Raw genomic sequence first — 15,870 nt, 5'->3', positions numbered from 1 at the left:
ATTATAACAATAATTAACAGAAAATTCCAACACACACACACATCAATAAAATGAATTTGTCACAGTTGCATTAAAATGGGATTAAAGTTGGGTATCATTTTGTCAACATTTTTATATGCTGGCTGCACTCTAATTCTGCTGACTCTGATTGTGAAAAATTAATTTGGTTCCAGAAAAATGATCTATAACGGCATTTGAGTTTCAGAATACACATCCACTCCCCTCCTCTTCGAATGTTGCCTTGGCATCATCACCGTCAAGCTACATTGAAGATAAAAAGTAGAAAGGAAATTATTTAAATATGTTTATAGAAACTTCTTAAATATAATGCTGTTATCATTTACTCAACCTCATGCATTTCCAAATCTGCATGCTCTCATTTTTTCAGTGGACAAAACAAGACAAACCAGCGCTTTTGAAGAATCTTTTGATGCTTCAGAAAGTTTCTTCACAAATCAGGCTAATTTATTCATGAATCTGAGTTAAACTCTGAATTGATTTGGAACTGTGGTTTCAGAAGTTTCAGAATTAATATTAACCAGCTTTGTTGACTGTTTCAATGTCTGCTGACATTTCAAATCTTGGCATTGATATACAATATAAAATAACTTGCTCATATATCTTTCATTTTTATGATTAATTAATGAGTAATCTAGAAAGATCTCATGTTAAAACTGAAATAGGAACAATTTAACATGAAGATATTAAAAGCGGATGCAAACTACTCAACCTTTTTGAATCGTAATTTACATAATTTATGTAATTTATAACGGAATGTGATGGGACAACATTCAGCAAAACAGCAAAAAAACATTTTGCTGTTTTGCATTTTCTACATAGTAGGCATTTGAATAAGAGTAAAAGTGTGCATGTTTTAACATAAAAATATTGTTAGTAAATAGCTTAAATTGATTACTTTACAAAAAAAAGTGTAATGTTTGCATAAGCTGATGCTATGATCCACGTCTACCTATAGGAATACAATGCCTTTCACTACATTCCTATATAAAGTCTATTCAGTATTATTCAGCAGCTTTATCGCTTGCTCAGGAGCAAATTACCCTCCTCCATCCCCAGCTCCTCCTTTTGTCACAGTCAGGATTGACTTTCTGATATTCCTCATTTTCCCGAATCAGACTTCTTTTATCTTGAATAATGTTGTTGCACTAAAATGTCATTAAAAACATTAATGATATCTGCTACATTTTGGATGGAGTTTTTGCCCATAACAGAACCACACTGCTATTCCAAACTGTATGCTAAGTGTCAATCATTTTTGACGATAGTGGTCCTGACATAAATCTTGTTCTTTTTTTCCTTTTCTTTATTCCCTGAAATCCATTTAAATTATTAAATAATTTAATACATTCTTCTGGTGTTGCATACTTAACCCATATACTTAAGATCACCAATGCTCCTCTCTAGTCAAGTGCACTCTGACTATACTGTATACAGTAGTGATGCCCTTTTACCTGTTTAAATTAATTTCAGGAGGTCAAATTATAAGGAATTACAGCCTTCAGAAATTTGTGATGTCTGGTGTGAAGTCTTATGGACTACTGCTACAGTAGCTTTTTTATTTTTTGCTTGTAGATTCTTAAAAGTATAAATGTTTTAATTCTACAGAATACCATAGTGTTGGGTAAATAATTTTTGTTTTTTGGGGAAATATCCCGTTAAAACATAGGGCCTACTGTTACTGTTCTTGAATATCAACAAAATGCAATGGTTTAAGTTCAATGCACTTTGTTTCCAGCTTGCAATTAACTTTTTATGTCTCTTACATATTTAATCTCTTGCTCAGTGAAAAGTCGTCCAGTCATGGACATGCGCAGAGGGATGGTAATGATCAGGACAAACGGTAGAGCCAGTGACACAGGGCTTGATTTCACCATCCACAGGATTGCCAGACACACGATCTGGATCGCAGTGAACACATGCATCCTACTGGTGCTGACCTGCAGAGGGAGACAGAGACCAGGATCAATTGGTTTCACATGCAAAAGGCAACCAACCTTGAGAATGTAACATTTACAAGAAGGAAAAACCAAAATGCAAAACACTCCAACAGAGTAATGGAAGATGTGAGAACATCTGAGAGACACATACTTTTGTAGCATAGGGTTCATTGGGGTGATACTTTTTGGGAATAAGGAGGAGCAGCATTCGATCCCAAAGCTGAATCCCACTGAGGGATGTGACTCCCATGTAGAGGAAGATTCCAAAGAGAGCTGTAATAGGAATCATTTTTAGAATGGGCTCCATGAGAATGGACAGACCTGCAAACAAACAGACAAAGAGGATGTACCTTTAGGAAGTGTAGTATTGTGAGAACCATGTTTAGAAGTTTAGAAGTCCGTCAACATACCAACAAGCAAAGCCACCACTACTCCACTGACTCTCTGTTCCAGAACCTTCTCAATCTCTGGGCCTTTGGTCATAACAGTCAGAACATTGGGGTGAGATACGGATCGTACAGTTGCAGCACTTAACCAAGGAATGCCAAATATGGCACTCAGACCTCCCATGCTCACCAGGATGAGAAGATCCATGTGGAAGCCAGAACCCTTGACCATTTTTCTCTCACAATTAGTCTTGAAAAAAAACAAAAAAAAACAAGAGGCAAGTGAAAAGATTTGTTTATTAATTAAATCATTATCAATAAATCAAACCATTATTCAAAGAGGATTTTTTGTTTCAGTTTCTGCCACACTGTGTCATCCTACTCCTATGGAGCCTGTTTCTGCCATGGGATAAAAGAATAAAAAAAGTAATCGCAACTTTTTCTCCCACAATAAAAGAATTGCAAGATATAAACTCGCAATAAAAAAAACAATACTTGTGAGATATAAATGAAAAACGTTTTTCTCATATAATTCTGTTTTTACATCTCACAATTCTGTTTTTCCACACTACAGAATAAAAAAATTTAATTACTTTTTTTTTTCTCAAAATTGCGAGTTTATATCTTACAATTCTGGCTTTTATTCTCAGAAAAGATAAAAAGTCACAGTTTACCTTTTTTTTATTTGTTTATCCTGTGGCGGAAACAAGCTTCCATGTACTCCACATAACTGTACATTTTATTTAAACTATAATAAATATATTCTGATTGGCTAATTTTGTTATGTTGTGCTCTTAAAAATAAAAGTTCCAAAAGGGTGTTTTTGTAGCGATGGAATAAAAGAACCATTTTGGGTTCCACAAAAAACCTTTTTGTGATTCTCAAAAAAACAAACAAACATTTTTTCCACTATTAAGAATATTATGTGTAATGGGATGATTCCATGGCTGTTAAAGATTCTTCATGGTAACATCAATAACAATAAAGAACAGAAAATTCTCTTGTCTGATCCTGTCAGTTCTGTCAAATCATCTTCCTTCTGAAAACATCACTCACGTGGTAATCTGAGACTCTAGGAAGATGAGGATGAAGACCAACATCGCTGGGACAATAGATGCGAACATCAGCCATATGGGGAAGGGCTTGTGTTCACCCATAGGGTTGATTAACCATCCCCGCATCTTAGGGTTGGACACCTGAAGACCCTTAGGCACAACCAGTTTCTGTGACACATTCAAAGGCCAAAGAAGTCAAGACAGTAACTTTATAGGATTGGATCTGCTTTGGCATCCTAAAAGTGTCAACTGTCTTTAAAAGCAGCTATTACCCATCATCATCATCATCATCCAAAAAAAAAAAATCTAATTCTCATCTAAAATTAAAATTAGAATTTCCAATGTTGAATTCTATTATAATTAATCATTTACAAGCATACCTGAGTGTACGTATCCCCAATATTGATATCGACAGCAACCGTGAGGAAAATTGCAATGGGAACTCCAAAGTCACCGAGCAAACGTCGAATCTATGCATCAAACATTCAGTTCTTTACATTAATGGAACCCACTGATTGAAGACTGCGATAAAGTACATTTGTCAAATTTCCAACTATTCAAAATCTAGTTACCTTGCCTGGTAGGAATCTGCCATTCTTGAACATGCGTAGGTAGTATGCAATAGAGAAGCAGCCAAACATGAGACACATGGACAGAAGAGCTGTGTTGGGGATAAGGCCGGTGTTGAACAGACCTCAGGACAGACACACTGCCTGTAGCATTGTCCAGGAATCTCTGATAGTTGACTACTGAGTGCCAATGATCCTCAGCTGTACTGTTTAAATGCTTGTAATTCAGGATAAGAGGGTGTTCTTTGAAAACCTGGAATGAAGGATGAAATTAATGTCTTGAATTAGTATAATTACAACGACACTACCTGTTAAAAGTTTGGAATAATTCTGATTTTTTAAATTTTTTTATTTTAAAGAAACCAAGGCTGCTTTATTTAATTAAAAACACAGTTAAATATTATTACAATTTTAAATGACTGTTCTTTATTTAAAAGTTACATGGTTCTTCAGAAATCATTTTAATATGCTTATTAGGTGCTCAAGAAACATTTATTATTATCAATATTGAAAACTTTGCTTTTTGCTGTGTAATATTTTTGTGGAAACTGTGATACACTATCATTCAAAAGTTTAGGGTAAGTAAGAAATTAATACTTTTATTCAACATGGACGCATTAAATTGATCAAATGTGACAGTAAAACATTTATAATTTTACAAAATGATTTCAGTTTCAAATAAATGCTGCTCTTTTGAAGTTTCTATTTATCCTGGAAACGATGTATCATGGTTTCCACATAAATATTAAGCAAAAACGGTTTTCAACATTAATAATAATATGAACCATTGTTAATAAATGAGCACCAATAATAATAATTGATAATAACTGTACACCAAACCAGCATATTTGAATGATTTCCAAAGGATTATGTGACACTGAAGACTGAAGTAATGGCTGCTGAAAATTCAGCTTTGCCATCACAAGAATAAATTACATTATGATATATATATATATATATATATATATATGTATATATAAATAACAGAAAGCAGTTATTTTAAATTGTAATATTATTTCACATTTTTACTGTACTTTTGAACAAATAAATATAGCCTTGGTGAGCATAAAAGAAAAATTTAAATAAATAAGAAAAACATTAAAAAATCTTATTGATTCCAAACTTTTGACCAGTAGCATGCTCAAGAAGTGTAAAATACATAAAGATATAAAAGGAGCCTCTTTGCTACTATTAGCTACTGAAGTTTAGGAAACAAATCTGTGATATTTTTCATATGATAATTTTGTGAAGAAAATATGAGTCATGCTTGACCATGCAAAATCATTGGCTCGTTGTATTGTGTGGATGCTAGGGCATTGCTGAGCAGCTGCTATGGTGTTCTGAGTGGTTGTTAGCATGTGGCTGAGCAGTTGCTAGGGTCTTTTGGGTGGTTGCTACTCACTGCTGCTAAGGTATTTTGAGTGGTTGTAAGCATGTTGTCTTGCTTGTTCTGCTTGGTTGCTGGGCATTGCTAAGTAGTTGCTATAGAGTTCTGGGTGGTTAGAAATCGCTAGGTTGTTATTACAAGCCCAAGGCAGAAGAGCCCACTTGCTGGTCCAGCTTAGACAAGTAATCTCACACATCTCAAAAAGCCACACAATTTAAGGCTGGTAATTTGCCTTAGCAAGCACCGTCAATTACTGTAATATTGTATTAAAGGGATTACTGTTGAAAACTTGGCAGACATACATTTTGATAAAGTAAATTAAATTATATTGTCTAGGTTGGTTGCCTTTTGCATGTGATATGTTATCTGTCTCTAGTTAACTAAATTCCTGAAAAAAAATGAAATGTAGCAAACGTATGAAGCCAAAAGATACAAAAGTACAGGAATGTTTGCATGTTAAAGATGCAAAAGAATGCACGTTAAATTGGCAAATAAAAAAGTGTGCACCCTGCCAAGTTTGGCAAAGGTCTCGTAGATGAAGATGAGGGAGATGAGGATGGAGAAGATCTCTTGAGTGAAGCGGGAAATGAAGCGGACCAGGAAACTTCCTTCAAAGGCAACAATGACCACAACGATGACCACCAGCCAAGCGCCAACCCACACTCGGCCTACAATGTACTCAATGTCTTGAGACTTACAGAACTACAGTCAGGAGAAAAAGCATGATGGGAGAATTTAAATGAACTTATTCGTAGCATGTAATAGGGCATGAATAATTAATATGGTTGCATTATTTGACCGTTCCACTTTTTTACATGATTTTGTTGTCATACTTTTGTAATGTCAGATTGAGTTCCTCTACTAATATAATTATAACTATAATGATCAGGTTATATGTAATTTGTCATGTGTTAAGAAGCATATTCATCTCTTTAAAGTACACCTAAGTGACATATTTAAGGGAGCCATTTACATAGATCTCTTTTTAATTAACAGAAAAGTCATGCTAAATCTAAATAGGTTACTGTTGCAGTGATGCCCGATTTGCTCTTCCTGTCAGTTCTCTTACTTTGTCTGCTAGTAGTGCTGCCATTGTTCGGCCACACTCATGATAGTCCATGCCAGTTGTGGTTGGGCCAATCAGGATGAAGATGAACCGCACAGGCACGGAAGCTTCCAGGGCCGACTCCAGCACCACAGCATCCCGTAGACGCACAAATGCTATGGTAGGCCTCTCAAGGAACTCCAGAGCACCTTACACATACACCAGCACAATTATAGGGTAAAAATACATTCAATGTTTGCTAACAGAAGCGCAAGAAATCAACGACTTACAAAATGTTAAACTCATTATTGTCTTTAAAATACTCATCTGAAATTGATGTTATTCTCACCTACAAGCACCATCGAGGCCTCTGCAGTATCAGTTGCGTCCCTCTTTAGTTGAGAATAAAACGACATAGTCAAAAAATGTGGAGACGTTATTGTCTCCGAAACCAAGAAAATCAATGATAGAGATAGGTATGCTCAGAACAGTTAAAACAAGAAAAGTTGTGCTCACTTTCTCTGTGACAGAGAATTTCTCCATTTCCACACCTGAAGTCAGAGGCTGGGTCTCGACAGACTGGCTGCAGAGAAAGAAAGGAATAAAGTTTGTTAAAGCTTTTAATTGTAAACTGGCTTCAGGATGACTACTGCGTTCAACAGTAAAAAGTCTGGGGGAAAAAAAAGAGAGACGAGCATGGTAATGGATTTTTTTTTAATGTATGTAAAGACACCTCGTATATAGAGGGACAGTAATTTTTGGTAATGTTACAATGTAACAACACTAAATTGTCTTCTGACTTTAAATTACTGCAACAGGCTGCAACTCAATAATACTCTTCATACTACAGTTTATGGTGCTGTTGTAAATGGGAGAAGAGATCTGAAGTGCTTCCACTTTTGGATGCAAAATATTTTACAAAATGTAGTCAAAATTAGTGTGCTCCGTCTGCTTGCTGGCATGTGTGCTGGCTTGCTTACTATACTTTCAGTTACTTTCTAACATTTACATTACAAGTCTCAAATGCATTAAACAGCACACACTTCTGACAGGAAGGCAATCCGCTTGAAACTGTAGGCTTATGAGTTAGTTTGAATGGCTTAAAATAATGTTCATTTGTTTGCAACATTTGTATATCGATATAAAGCTATATCGATATATTGTCTCATGTAGGGGAAATTCAGAGTTTTAAATTACATTCCACACAAACACAGAAGATCTGCACGTGCAATGGTTAAAACAACGCTGCTTTCGCTCAGTACACAAGGGTGTGCAACTTTTCAATGAGGGAAAATTATGTCCACCTTGATTTTTTATGTCAAAGGGTGTGGTGTGTGTAGTACCTCTGTTTGTGCATTAATGCTTGAAGAACTTTATCTCTGTCCCCTGGCTGAATCTCCTTTTTGCTAACCAGGGCATCCACAATCTTCTCAATAGTACTGGAGAGCGTCTTCTCCTCTCTGTCCAGCATCATCACACCTGATCCAAGGGAAAAAAGAAAGAAAGAAAAAAAAAGAAAAAGACAGTAATAAAGAGAGAGGAAGGCAAAAGAGAAGAAGAGGACTCTGACTGAGCCTGAGCTTTATTACAGTAGACATAAACACTAAGGACACAGCTGAAGAGCACAGGTTGAGCTGGTTTTTCGTGACACTGACTATCTATTACCATCTCATCTGAGCATGTGTAGTGAAGTTACATTCTTGCTCATATTCCACACGTGCTAATAACCCTCTGAACTGATGTCAGGAAAGGACTGGGACTAAGATTTCAGAGCAGCTTCGTTGGGGACACTTGATAATAACTTTCATTAATAAGTCATTACACACACATACCTACATAATACATAACAGATTAGTACAGTAGTTGTTACAAATTACTGAAAGCAACTGTAAAAATGTCAGGTAATTTAAAAATGTGCTTAATCTATAAATAATTTTATGAAGATAGTCTACCATGTGAAAATCCTGATCTTCCTGCCCTATCGACAAATCCTGAAAAAAGGTACCAAGATTTCCACAAAAATATTAAGCATCACAACTGTTTTCTACATTGATAATAATATTATTAATAATAATAATAATAAGTGTTTCTTGAGCATCATATTAGAATGATTTCTAAAGGATCATGTGACACTGCAGACAGGAGTAATAATGCTAAAAAAAACAGCATTACAAGAACAAATTAAATTTTTTAATATATTCAAATAGAAAACAGTTTTTAAATTGGATTTTTTTTCACAATATTACTGTTTTCACTTTATTCAAATAAATGAAGATGTGGTGAGCATAGGAGACTCAAAACATTAAAGAAATCTCACCAACCCAAAATATTTGAATCTAATACTGTATAATAACTAATATACAAACCCAATTCCAAAAAAGTTGGGACACTGTACAAATTGTGAGTAAAAAAGGAATGGAATAATTTACAAATCTCATAAACTTATATTTTATTCACAATAGAATATAGATAACATATCAAATGTTAAAAGTGAGACATTTTGAAATGTCATGCCAAATATTGGCTCATTTTGGATTTCATGAGAGCTACACATTCCAAAAAAGTTGGGACAGGTAGCAATAAGAGGCCGGAAAAGTTAAATGTACATATAAGGAACAGCTGGAGGACCAATTTGCAACTTATTAGGTCAATTGGCAACATGATTGGGTATAAAAAGAGCCTCTCAGAGTGGCAGTGTCTCTCAGAAGTCAAGATGGGCAGAGGATCACCAATTCCCCCAATGCTGCGGCGAAAAATAGTGGAGCAATATCAGAAAAGAGTTTCTCAGAGAAAAATTGCAAAGAGTTTGAAGTTATCATCATCTACAGTGCATAATATCATCCAAAGATTCAGAGAATCTGGAACAATCTCTGTGCGTAAGGGTCAAGGCCGGAAAACCATACTGGATGCCCATGATCTTCGGGCCCTTAGACGGCACTGCATCACATACAGGAATGCTACTGTAATGGAAATCACAACATGGCGTCCCTTTCAGGGAAGACCTTGCATTTCTAACATGACAATGCCAGACCACATACTGCTTCAATTACAACATCATGGCTGCGTAGAAGGAGGATCCGGGTACTGAAATGGCCAGCCTGCAGTCTAGATCTTTCACCCATAGAAAACATTTGGCGCATCATAAAGAGGGAGATGCGACAAAGAAGACCTAAGACAGTTGAGCAACTAGAAGCCTGTATTAGACAAGAATGGGACAACATTCCTATTCCTAAACTTGAGCAACTTGTCTCCTCAGTCCCCAGACGTTTGCAGACTGTTATAAAAAGAAGAGGGGATGCCACACAGTGGTAAACATGGCCTTGTCCCAACTTTTTTGAGATGTGTTGATGCCATGAAATTTAAAATCAACTTATTTTTCCCTTAAAATTATAAATTTTCTCAGTTTAAACATTTGATATGTCATCTATGTTGTATTCTGAATAAAATATTGAAATTTGAAACTTCCACATCATTGCATTCTTTTTTTATTCACAATTTGTACAGTGTCCCAACTTTTTTGGAATCGAGTTTGTATAAATACCTATAGATCTATTAAGCATTATGTACTGTAATGTACAGAGGTATATAATGTTATATAATGTCTGGTAGTGCTTCTACACACAGTGTTTTCAGTCTACTGAAAGCAAGTCTGCGCTGAAGTTTGACCCCATAATGACCTCACAGTCACCGACTCACCCGTGTTCATTGTCCTGCGTATCTGCACCAGGCTCTTGAAGGTGAGGTAGGAGATGTGGGACGGGACCCAGCGGCCCACCTCAACATCATAGGTCTCTTCATAGCCCACCCATCTGCCCATCTCCTGCCAGGTTTGGGTTCTTCACAGACTCGTTCATCTCCATGTAAGCCTAATCACAAATAACAATAAACTATTACTATTCCTTTCTCTACTAACTATCATACACTCTAAAAAATGCTGGGTTAAAAAGGGACAAACCCAGCTATTGGGTTGCTTTGACCCAGCGGTTGGGTTCAAAACAACCCAGTAGCTGGGTCAAAACAACCCAGTAGCTGGGTCAAAACAACCCAATAGCTGGGTTTGTCCTTTTTTAACCCAGCGCTGGGTTATATTTAACCCAGCATTTTTTAGAGTGTACATATACACAAAACATCACAGTGAATTTAAAGTATAGCAGACTGATTAATAATGTAAAAATGTATATTTTGATGATTTTTATGAATTTGACTTGCTTTTGTTTTGTAGGTTTTGTCAGGTAACCTAAAAATGTGTGATTACATTTTATTTTAAGGTGTCATTGTTACTGTGTAACTACTCAAATAATTACTGAGTAATATTAATTAACTACACATATACTTACTATAGGGTTAAAGGGACTTCACACAAAAAATGTTGTCATAATATGGAAGTCAGTGGCTACCAGCAACTGTTTGGTTACCAACATTCTTCAAAATATCTTCTTTTGCGTTCAACAGAAGAATGAAACTCATAAAAGTTAAGAACAACTTGAGGGTGATTCAATGATGACAGAATTAAAATTTTTTAGGTAAACTATGACTTTAAGGTTAGGGTTAAGGATTAGTTTAGGGTTAGTTGCTTGTTACTAAGTACGTATAACGTGTAATTACATTGGCATTAAAAGAGAGTGATACCAAATGTGATTCATGTGGTAACTTGTAAATTAATTGATTTTATTAAGGTTTTCATTTTGACATTTTGCTACAGACCTGTTCAAGTAATTTTTGGGTGGTCAGATCAAGTAAAATTTGATTCTGGAGGTAACCACTGCATGTTACAACTTTGAGATGTCATGCAATAACTTAGTGTCCTTCTTGTTCTACTGGCTGTTATAATTCAAAGCCAAGATGTAGACATTTTAAACATGATGGCTGGACCTTTGATGTGACTGTATGTGTGTGTATTTCCTGTCCAGTGATGACTGATAAATTAAAGTTCATGTTTACCCTCCAAACATCAGGAGTGTTTGTGGCACATGCCAAAGTGCAAATTTGGAAACTTATCAGTGAGCATGTCTGTGTGCTTGTCTGTCATATTAATCAAGTCAAGTGAAAGTAACTTCACAGACAGTCATATTAGAATCATGATAAACTGTTCGAAATTGAAATATGGATGTATATAGGTATGTTTGCTTACCGGTGTCCTTTATTATTGATGTTAAAGCTTACATTCAGAGCAGCTGGAAAGCAATACAGTTGACAATTTAATTATTTAAAACCTTTTAAAAAATCTTATTTTTTAAAATCTTATGTATGTGAAATACATTTTATATATTAGAAACTGCATATAAAAAATAATCAATAAAACTATGACCTATGAAATAGATAACCTATAAATAATATTTATAAACAAATTAAATCAAAACCCAACAATAAACCGAAGGTATTTTGTGTTTCTTCATTATTGTAAGAGAGCATAATAGTATTAACATGCAAACAATATTTTGATCTAGCAATGCTGCAAACTATTATACTATAAAGTTATTATTCAATAATTTAAAAAGTGCAGTAATTAACCTGACTTTTGTTGTTAAAGGCTTAGCATTATGTTGTTGTTGTACCTCTTGAGAGATACATTTAGCCACTAAATCTGGTATGTGTGTGTGTATGTGTGTGTCTGTTTGAGGTTAGTTTGTGTTGACCCTTGTACATGAGAATTGTGTAAATAAAGTAAATGGAACGAGAATAATAATTTGTGCTCATGCGGTAATCTGTGTTATTGTTTTTGTGCTCAAAACTATGCATACACAGTCTTTTATAAGTCATCATTTATGCTATTTGCATGGTTATATAGCAATTATAAGTTTAGTTTTGTATTTGGGTATCTAATGTACTTAGGATTTTTTTTTATTTAAAGTAATTCTGTTCAACATCCAATGGAAATTTGATTTAAAATGGAAATAGAACATTTTAATATTTAATTGCATTTTCTATTTTGAATAGAATTTTTAAAATCTTACTATATCCACTACTTATAACAGTAAAACACAGTTTAAAAATAAAATATGTTTTAAAAATATATGTAAATCAAAACACATCTAAATTACAGTTAAAAGGCAATAATAGTAATACTAATTGCACTTACCTTAAATGTTCAATAACTGACCCAACTGTTCAAGCAATATTCTCTGCCACAGACCCTCACAAAAGTGTGCAGAGATTATAAACTCTGTGCACACCTGCAGATATCTGACACACCTCTACACAAACTCCTATACTGTCCATATACTGTTAAAATGCCTGCAGACACACATCTAAATCGGCACATACATACCCCAAAGTACTTGAAAAGTACTTCATATCTTTATGTCATTGCAGTAAAAAGCAAAATCAAAAAGTATATCAAATGAGCAAAGTATATCAAATATCAAATTATCAGTTATTTTACAGAATGATTTTTGTACATACACACACACACACACACACACACACACACACACACACACACACACACAGATGTCACAAAAATAAGGTTGTTAGGCTGAATTGTAAATGCTGGGTTTTAAATGATAAAACCCCATCATTGCAAAACAAATCATTTCAAAAATGAAAAAAAAGGTTAACATAATAAAAAAATAATTAAAAAAAACAGCATTTGTTTGTAGATGCCACTTTCTTTGATATTTTCAAAGTATTTATATACTTTTTTAGGCCAGCTGTATGTACAGTTGCAAATACATTTGACATTAAACACATTAAAGTATTAAAATGTATCCATATCTCCTTTTGTCTTTCTCTTATACAAACACAAACACACCCAAGACGATGAGTTCCTGGAGTCACCCATAATATTGATGCAGTAAACAGTATGCCTTGATAACTGTGGACTGGTTGGAAAGATCCACTGTGTGTGTGTGTTCTCTGTATTTTATCACACTTATAGAGCCAGTGTCACCTACGCACACTCTAATGACACTAGTTATCTCTCACCTTCAACATCTCAATGAGCAGAGCACTGCCCGAGGAACATTCTCCTCTTCTCCTCCGCTTCACCTCTTGTCTAATATTTTTCTCCATGCAGGCTCACAGGGTCAAGACTCAGGTCATAGCGTCCATTATGATCTTGCTGCATTTATTTGATCAAAATAAAATAAAACAAAACAGAAATGTATATGCAAAACAAGCCCAAATATGCTTGGTCAGAATTACTTCAAAATTCAGCATGAGGAAAAAAATAAGACTTGATATCAAGATATAATAGAAGTCCAAATATTGACAAATAGTGAATCTTTGACAGCTTAAAAGCAGTTATTCAGTGCAGAAAATACAACTGAAACTGCAACCAGAGCGAAAAGCGTATTGCCGTGCAGGAAAACAAATATTCTCAGACACCCTCGGATCCAATTTATCACATAAAGAGTAAAAAAAGAACCTGAGAAACAAATGTCTTCTGGTTTTTGTCACACGTTGGTTTTGTTGTCTTAACACTAACAACCATGACAGTTTTGTACATAATGCTTACAGATGTTGCATACTGTAGGAGAGCAAAACAGGACCAAAGGCCCTCCTGGGTAAAAGACCATTTTGATTTTATTCTCTACAAAAACACTAAATAGTAACAAACATCACAACAGCACATCTGTTTTTAACATATTTCAATGAAAAAAAAGGTGTAGAAACAAGTATCACTTAGAAATTTCTTGTAATTTTCACAATTACAAAGAAATGCCAAGTATCACATTGAATTAAATGTGAAATTTTGAAGTAGAAAGACTGAAACTGTATTTTCTTGTAAAACATACTCAAATAATCGTTGTTTTTATGTACAGCTTCGAATTAGAAAATCTTCACTATCGTTTTTTACAATGTGTTTGGACATCAATAAAAATTTAATAAATAGATAAAAATAGGATTTTCTTATAGTATTATTTTATAATTATTATTTTTTATTATTAATTTAAGTAACCAGGTCTATTTTATGCCAGAAAACTGAAAACTTTCATAATGCATGTAATAAAGGGTTAAGAGGAGTTGTTCTGCATCATTCCCGATTCCCTTGAACATGCTATGGAAATTATCGTAAACTTGACAGCTTCTTGTTCTGAGAGACTTCTCTGATTTGTTCCTATGCTTTTCTCAAAAGATTTGTGGTGTCTTGTTATTCTCCATAAGAATGATCCTCCTTGGCATACGAATGTGGTATATTTCCTTTCCCATTTCCTTTGTTGTGTTTGTATAGTTCTGCTTGTTCTGTGAATTATGATAATATGCTGAATGATGGTGTGTATTTTGTCATTCCTTCAGCAGTTGTTTCCGAGTGCTCTGCCAGATTTGTTGACCCTCTTGTCTTCCGCAGTGGTTCCCAGACATAGACTGTCAGGGGTGAACCCATCTGACTCCATTTGTGGTTGAAACCCCATGATTTGATGATATTTCACACAACATTAACCAAAACCATAAGTCACATTTAGGAATATGCGCATGTTTTTGCATTAACAAAATATCAAACCAAGCGTCATTTATTTTAAAGAAGGATAGAACAAGTTTCTCAAATAAAACATCTCACAGAAATAAATTGGAATTGGGTTGCAGAACTAATTTTGATATTAGAAACAGTAGTAATATTACCTATAAAATAATAAATATATTACCTACTAATGGTATTAGTTAGTTGCCACATATTAGCCTATGTATTTTTAAGCTATGATTCTCCCACGATTCTGAAAACCAAACAGACAACCAAACGAAGTATGTAATTTACTTGAGTTTCTGACAAAATGCTTTATTAATGTTATAGTAAATGAGTCTATTTAAAATATTTATTAATTTAAACGAGTTAGCCTAATTATGTAAAAAAAACATGTTAATAAATGAAGATAAATGAAGACTTCGTTTTGAATCTCTTGAATGAATGATTCAGACATCAAATATACATTTAACACTCACTGTTCGCCACCTACTGGAATAATGTAACATATACGATCATTATTTGCAGTGTAGCCTATCATTACTTTCAAAGACCCGTTTTGATTGCAGCTCCCGCAACATCAGAGTCTACATCCGGACTTTTATCAATACTTTTGTTATTATTTAATGTTTGCAACACAGAAATGTAGCCTACTGTGTAAGTAGACTGTTTGTGAAGCTGTTTCAATTTTTTCTAGCCCATGTCATATTTGTACCAGACCTCAAAGGTAACCCGGGCAGTAGGACATTTATAGTTTCATATTTTATAATAATGTAAAATGGGATGCTATACTCTTGGTATCAGTCATAAATTTAAGGCGGACTTACTTATTGTTTTCTGTGTTTATTGTCCTCACAGAGATAACTAGCTGGAGTGCCCTTGATAGTCACCAGAGGGCACTCCATCCCATACCTTTGCCACTCAATCCTGGACTGCATTTCCTATAACCCATTGCCCAGACTCATCATGCCTGATTCACCTGTTGCTCATTACTGCTGCCTATACATAGGTATATATATATATATATATATATATATATATATATATATATATCTATATATTTTTTTTT

The 15,870-nt window shown here is 34.5% G+C and overlaps 1 pseudogene; it reads right to left on the bottom strand.

Moving 5' to 3' along the window:
- Positions 1-182: 182 nt before the first annotated feature.
- Positions 183-10,260, bottom strand: LOC107560537 (band 3 anion exchange protein-like; annotated as a pseudogene).
- Between the last annotated feature and the right edge of the window lie 5,610 nt (positions 10,261-15,870).

Source organism: Sinocyclocheilus grahami, unplaced genomic scaffold (assembly GCF_001515645.1).
Source record: "Sinocyclocheilus grahami isolate Dianchi unplaced genomic scaffold, SAMN03320097.WGS_v1.1 scaffold733.1, whole genome shotgun sequence".
In the NCBI taxonomy this organism is placed as follows: Eukaryota; Metazoa; Chordata; class Actinopteri; order Cypriniformes; family Cyprinidae; genus Sinocyclocheilus; species Sinocyclocheilus grahami.
Note: the sequence above shows the minus strand (reverse complement) of the source record. Positions and strands in the feature narration are given on the sequence as shown.